Consider the following 7,695-nt stretch of genomic DNA (forward strand, 5'->3'; position numbering starts at 1 on the left):
AGAGACATCATTTCAGAAAATTCTTATAGGCGTTTAACTAGAACTGGAAGTTACTTCCTTGTCCCCCTCCTCCCCAGCCTCAGAAAAAATAGTAAGTAAACACAAGTGTTTCAATCCACTGTGGGATTTTGCTGTTTCAAGGAATCCCTTTGTAAAGCCAAGAATCCTTTTTGCAAAGTGAATGACCACTTGTTTTGGATTTCTGTTGAGGATTTTTGATCCAAGATCTTTCTCAAAAGAGCCCTAGTAATGCGGAAGAAAGATGTGGCAAACCACGTCCATAGATTGTTGTTATGTGTCATCGAGTCAGTTCGGACTCTTGTTGTTCTGTTGTTGTTAAGTGCCATCGAGTCGGTTCCGACCCATAGCGACCCTGAACAGAGTTTCCGAGGCTGTAAATGTTTATGGGAGCAGAAAGCCTCATCTTTTTCCCGCGGAGCAGCTGATAGTTTCAAACTGCTAACTTTGCAGTTCATAGCCCGATTCGTAACCACTATGCTACCAGAGCTCCTTTGTTGTTCTGTTAAGTGCTGTTAAATCAGTTCCAACTCATAGTTATCCTGTATAGGGTTTCCAAGGAATGGCTAGTGAGTTTTGATCTACTACCTTGTGGTTAGCAGTCCAGGGCTTATCCTACAGCATCACACCAGGCTTCCTCCATAAAGATGCCAGCCTTGGAAATCCTGTGGGATAATTTTACTGTGCTCTGTAGGGTCACTGTGAGTCAGAATCAACTTGAAGGCAGCAGGTTTTGTCATATGTTTCTCAGGAGTGGGACCTGAGCTTACTTGAAATCCTGGAGGGCTGTGTATGTATTGGTGGTGGTGGGGGTGTTGCCCACCTCCCTCTCTACTGACTGAAAGGACTCTGGCGATGGCCTCTAGATCTGATTACCTTTAATCCTTCCGCTGTCTTCCCATCAGAGCTCTGGCCCGCCAACACATCGATCACACTGGCCCGGAAGGTGGTGACGGATTTGTGTTTCTCGCTCTGTGTTTTTTGTTCCTTTGCTCCACCAATCACATCACCATGGAAACAGGTGCAGCCTTTGTGTTGCCTTTGCTTTGGGCAAATTGATGCCTAGTGGGGATTTTACTCTGCTTTTTATTCTGCTTTCCTCTGTGAGATCAAAGGGAGAGGTGGGGACAGTGCAGGGATTGATGGGGAGGGCTTGTGGGGGGCTGGAGTTGGGGGGGGGGTTGAGCCCGGGGAGCTGTGGCCAGTCCTGCAGCAGTGCAGCATCTGCCCTGGCCTGCCCTGTGTGGTTACGCCTCTTGCATCATGAGGTCATTAGATGGAGCAGAGTGTGCAGTGATTTATATACACTCTCAGCCCCCCCTCAGCCCAACCCATCCTCAGAGGCAGCTGCTGGCCATCTGAAGGGGAACACTGGATGGGAGAGGGCGGCTGGCTCTGGCTGTGAACCTCTGGAGGGTTCACTAGGGTGAGGCCTTTAACCTCTCAGGGCCTCTGTTTTTCTGAGAGGTAGAGAGTTTCTGAACCCATGAGAAGACAGGGCATTGGTAATGTGACTCCTTTCACCTTGAGGAAAGTCCACATCTGGATAAACTCTGAAAAGTTTTTGTTTTATGATTTTTCTCTGGTGAAGAGTAAACTTTGTGTTTGGTTCCAAACAGTGAGCTACCTGGTTTGAAATGAAACATGCAGAAACAGGAACTTCTCTTTAGATTGAGCCTCCCTCTTCCCTCCTGGGGCATTCTGCATTCCCGGGTAGACAGTAACCTATAAGCAGCTGTGCACACGGTTAACACACTCAGCTGTTAATGAAAACATTGGAGATTGTGTGCACCCAGAAGCCCTGCAGAAGAACGATAGTGGGCTACTTCTGAAAACCCAAGGATGCAGGGTCAGAGTCAGCAGCAACTGGTGGTGTTGGTGATTCCAGTCTAGAGCATGATTGTTGATCTGAGCAGCCAGGGGAGCAGCAGATTTGCTGTGTCCTCTCATGGTGCCCTGTGCTTCTCTCTCCCTGCAGAGAAGGGCACTTGGGCAGGGATGACTCAGAACGGTGCTTCCTAAGACAGAGCAGAAAGTAGGACCTTTCTGCCCGAGTGGCTTGCCACACTGGCCATAGCCTTCTCTGTCCCTGCTCAGTTGATGAACTACATTCTCCAGCAGGCAAAACAGCAAGCAGGTCTTTACAGTAGTATGCATATGTGTTCACTTTAGAGCTCTGACAGTCACAATGAACTTCACTGGTTAAATCAGCAAACTCCCAAAACCCCGTGGATTCATTTAAAACATGACTTCATTTTAATATCTGAAGCTTCCACCCATCCACTTGTTAAATTTAATGAAAGTTGTGTTTAACCTCAGTTTCTCCCTGGAGAAAAAAAAGCCTTCCTTGAACCTGGAGCTGGGGCCAAGTTTGCTTGTGGAGTCCTCTAAATGTGTTAGGTGATGGTCAAGGTCATGCTGTCTGTTTTCCTGCCTGCAGAGGCCTGGATGTAGCTGCATCTTACAGGACACTATCCTGGGAACTGGACTCTTAACACCTCACTAAAGTCAAGGAGTTTATTCTAGTATCTAACCTAAATCCCATTTTATTATTATTATTTTTTTCCTTTGAGAAACATACGGAAAAAAGAGCAAGTATCCTGGTGTGGCATGGACTGCAAAGCCGTTTGAACTGCAAGGTCGGCAGTTCAAGCTCTCCAGCTGCTGCTCGGAAACCCTATACAGGGTCGCTATGGGTCAGAACCGACTCGACACTTAACAACAACAACAATCCTTTCCTCAAAGATACATAAATCTCCTTTCAGCCTTGTGTAAGCACTGCCAAGTTTAAAGACTGCCTCCTAGCCTTCTCTCTTTCTGGTTCAGCAATGCCTGAACTGCCTGTTGGTCAAACAAGGAGACTAGTAGCCGCCTCATTGGGTGATGTGAAAATTAAAGACTGTGGATGCCCTTAACCAAGTGTCTAGCATATGGCTCATTTTCAGTAATAGTTTATTCTGAATACTTCTAATTTCTGACCCATTTTTATGCCTCTCAGGGTCCCTGTTTGCCTTCACTGGCCTGGTCCTCCGTCCAGAGAGGCCAGGTGTGACAGGTGTGGGCCTCATTGAGACTTTGAACCCCTTACCTGGGAGTTTTAGGCATGGGAGACAGAAACCTTCTCAAGTCATTTATCAGGGTACCATTATCCCTGTCCTAAGTTGAGCTCCAGGCGCCCCCTGGTTGGACTGCTGACACCATGTACCCTGGTGTGCCTGGTACCTAATCAGAGAAGTTATCAAGTTGCTCCTGCCCCTGTGGACAGCTGCTTGGATCTATGATTTCTCTACGGAGTGACCTTATTAAATCACAGGGAATGGGAACTTCAGAGGTAGCGTCTCATTCCCTTCTCCAGGTTTTCCTTCTCTCCCTGTGAACCAGAAACAAAATACTGTAGCAGAGTGAGTTCTCGTCCCAGCTCTGCCTTTGTGGACAGGAGGTTTGACCTCTCTGTTTCACAGTCTTCTCTCTGGCATATAGTAAGTGCTGAAAAGTAGGTGCTAGCATTCCCCAAGAGTTTTGGTACATTTGCTGAGGGAGGGGAGCTTGGCTTACCTACTCTGCACAGGGTACTGAGCTAGGTGTTGAGGGTAGAGACTTGAATGAGACTCCTGCCTTCCAGTTGGGTGCAGTTTGTGGGGTCCACCAGCTGCCTCACTTGACTGGTGCTGCCACGTCTGGGGCACAGGAGTAGTGGGATTCTGACAGGCTTGTAGAGAGGGAGTCAAGGAGGACTTCTGGGAAGGATTTCTGGAGGAGGGGGTCTGCAGTCAAAATCCTGAAAGGAGAGATATAGTTGGTCAGAATGAGACTGATGAGGCCAAAAAGATAGGTCTGCAACAGTGTATGTGTGTGTGTGTGTGGGGGGGGGGGGTTGAAGAGGCAAGTGGCCCCAGACCTGGGCTGTGCAACAGGTTTCTAGAGGACTCATTGACTTATACTATTATTATTGTTCAAGTCCAACTCATAGTGACCCTATAGAGTTTCCAAGGAGCAGCTGGTAGATTTGAACCACTGACCTTGTGGTTGGCAGTCCAGTGCTTATCCTACAGTGCCACACCAGGACTCCTGACTTATACTTTGTTGTTGTTGTTGTTATGTGCCATTGAGTGGGGTTCGGATTAGGAAGATGCCATTTCCTCTCTGGAACCAGATCTCTGAGGGGAGGGAGGCCTCAATGTTGTCACTCTTCCTGCTTGCAGGCAGGCCTCTGGGCTCCCCTGATGCTTTTTCAGGTCCGGTACCTTCTCTTTTTCCCTGTCCTCCTGTTAGATGACAATTTGCTACTAAACAGCCCTCCCATCTTGGAGGATGTCTGTGACTCTCTGGGGTCTCTGACTTGCTTGAGGTTTGGGGGCTGGAATCTGGGTGCATTTGGTAAGGAGGTATGGGCCTTGTGTTTCAGAAGCTCCCCAGAGTCTCTGGTGCACACCTTGAATGAGAACCTCTGCTGTGGGGATGCCTGTCTATGTGCGGGGAGTTCCTAGCGTGAGGATTGATAGATCTTCCCTGCTTGGTCTTCTAGTTGCTGCTTCGTTTTACAGAGTGATAGTGTTGTACTGGAGTCCTGGTGTGGCGCTGTGGATTAATGTGCTGGACTGCAAAGTTGGTTTGAGCTGCAAGGTCAGCAGTTCAAGCTCACCAGCCACGCCTAGAAAACCCTGTACAGGGTTGCTATGGGTCGGAACTGAATCGACAGTACTTAACAACAGCAACAATAGTGTTGTATTAATTTTATTGTGATAAATAAAGTTTATGACAAAAAGCTTTCCCTTCTAGCCATTTTAAAGTATATGCAGTTCAGGTACACGAATTACATTCACTAAGCATCACCAGTATTCCATTTCCAAAGTTATTTTTGTCATCCCAAACAGAAAATCAGTACCCTTAAGCCGCAGTTCTCCATTACCCCCTTCCAGTCAGCTCTTGTCTCCATGTCTCTGCCTAGTCGACATACCTTGTGAAAGTGTGCTTGTACATTACGTGTACTTTTGTGTCAGATGTCACTCAGCAAATGATCTCAGGTTCGGTCGTGTCATGGCATGTATCAGAGCTTCAATTCCTGTTGTTTGTGTTTTTAGTCTCTGGTGCTGTAGGATTAGTACTAAACTGCTAACCAAAAGGTCGGCAGTTCAAACCCACCAGTCAACTCCTTGGAAACCCTATACAGGGATGCTATGAGTCGGAACCGGCTTGACAGCATTTAACAGCAACAGCATTTTTTCTAAAAAAGCAAAAAAATAGGAAAGACTTTTTCTCTGTTATGGTGCAGTGTGATAAACACTGGACTACTAACAACAACCGAAAGGTCGGCAGTTCAAACCCACCAGCCATACCTTGGAAACGCTATATAGCGTAACTATGAGTCAGAACTGAATCGAAGGCGCCAAACAACAACAGCATGTTTTCTAAAGGGGATTAGAGTCTTACCATCTCATTGTTTGGCTTCAAAACTTTTTTTTTTAAAACTAAACTAACACAAAACCAGTTGCTGCCAAACTCGTTCCAGCTCATGGTGATCCATGTGTTATAGAGGGATCTCCTTTCTAGGGTTTTCATGGCTGTAATCTTTATAAAAGCATATTGCTAGATCTTTCTTCCATGGTACCTCTGGGTGGATGTCAACCCCAACCTTTAGTTCAGCACAAACCCTTTGCATCATCCAGGAACCTTGTAGATAGTGGTAATAAGGCACAAAGAAATGAATGTTGTCTAAGGTCCTGGAGAAGCCAACATCTGCCTTACAGAATTCCAGGTGTTTTCAGCCTTCTAAAAATGCCCTGCTGGGCAGAGAGCCTAAGTGTCCAGACCCCCAGGTGTTTGGAGAGATGGGGCAGGGCTCTGCTCCTTAGACGCTCACTGCCCTCTTAAATAGGAGATGGTGTGTTCTTGCCTTCCTCCCATGGATTCCTGATTTGCACAGTAACAGCAATTGTCCTTGGTTGCTTTGTTTGCTTTCCTGGATATCTGATCTCCCAACAGTGTCTACCCATAAATCCTTTCCCTGAGGCTAGGGGTGGCTTAGCTGGGGAACAGCAGAGCCCATAGCCACCATGACTACAGGAGGGTGTGACCCAGATTGTGTGTGTTAGTTGGCTTGAACTAACACCTGTATCTCAGGACAAGATTGTGCATGTGGTGAGGGGCTCTTGGGGTGAGGGGGACCCTTGAATGGCAGTTGGAAAGAATCCCTCATAGAGCCTTTTGTGCAGGCTTCTGTGGTAACTCATGATGTTGGCATTCTTAGTCTCTTTGAACACAAGACATTTGTATCTTGTGTATCCTGATATGCAGTAGAGTAAAAGGGCTGTTTTTGTTAGCTTTTTAAAAACCTTTTATTTTGAATTGAGTGAAATTTTACAGAATAGGTCATCAGTTGTACATTAAAAAAAATCCTATACTTTGCTTCATTACAAGGATAGCAATCCCTTCCATGTACCAACAGTTACTCTATCGCATCCCTCCCTCTGTCTTCGCTACCTTCATCTTTCCTCTGCTAGCCTCCTTCTGTTGTATACTGCCAGTCCTGCCATTCATGATAGCATGTGTCTCTCCTCTAGCTTGTGAATAAATTTTCTTCCTCTCTCCCCCCTTGTAACCACCATAGATTGTTTATTTTATCAGGAAAACCTTTTCTTACCTTTTTACAGCATTGGTCTCATACAATATTTGCCCTTTTGTGATTGACTAATTTCTCTCAGCATAATGTCCTCCAGGTTTATCCATTTTGTGAGGTGTTTCTTAGATTCATCGTTATTCAACGTTATATAGTATTCCATTGTGTATCTACCAAAGTTTCTTTAACCATTCTTCTATTGATGGGCATTTACGCTGGCTCCATCTTTTTGATGTGTTTCTTGTAGACAGCATATTGAAATATCCTGTTTATTTCTCCATTCTGTTCTCTCTCTTGACTGGTACATTTAATCCACTTACATTCAGTGTAATTATCTATAGATATGAATTGATTGCTGTCATTTTGCTTTTTTTGTTTTGTTTTTGTGGTACTGCTGATATCTTTATTCCACATTATTTTCTGTGCTGTGTTTATTCTGTTTGTGACTTTTCATTTTCATTTCTGTTGAATTAATGTTTACTAAACCTTTCAGTTTTCCTCTTTTTTATTTTCATCTACAGGTATATTAATTTTATTGAGTTTACTGTGCAGTTATTAATTTCTTACCCAGTTAAAAATAATCTGTTTTATCTTAAAATCTACTTCTCACCATTTGGAAGTTCTGTATTTACGCTTTTGCATTAAGGGTATTTTGACAGGCAGTGAATGAGCAGATGACTATTAGAGACTTGCCTCTGAGGGTCTCTGGGGTGCCTATGAATTAAATGAACTCTGTTCGCCTGCATAATGTCTCCAGGGTAAAGTGGGGGACACCAGACGAGTGTCTGCCCAATCTCTGTCCTTAAGACCTAATATCCTGGAGGGGAGCCAAGACCACATAAGACAGCAGATGACAGAGTGCTACTTAGCCCATCATTATGACCACAAACCCTCTCCAGACCACCCTTGAGTGCTCTATTGGTTCAAGTGTGCAGAGACTGCCTTGTGGAAGAGGAGAATGTGTGCTAGGGCTTAAAGGATCGACAAAACTTGTTTAGAATGGACAAATCAGAGGTCTTAAAGTGCGGTCTCAAACTAGTGGGATCACCATCACTGAGAAC

Source organism: Chrysochloris asiatica, unplaced genomic scaffold, assembly GCF_000296735.1.
Source record: "Chrysochloris asiatica unplaced genomic scaffold, ChrAsi1.0 scaffold00007, whole genome shotgun sequence".
Taxonomy (NCBI): Eukaryota; Metazoa; Chordata; class Mammalia; order Afrosoricida; family Chrysochloridae; genus Chrysochloris; species Chrysochloris asiatica.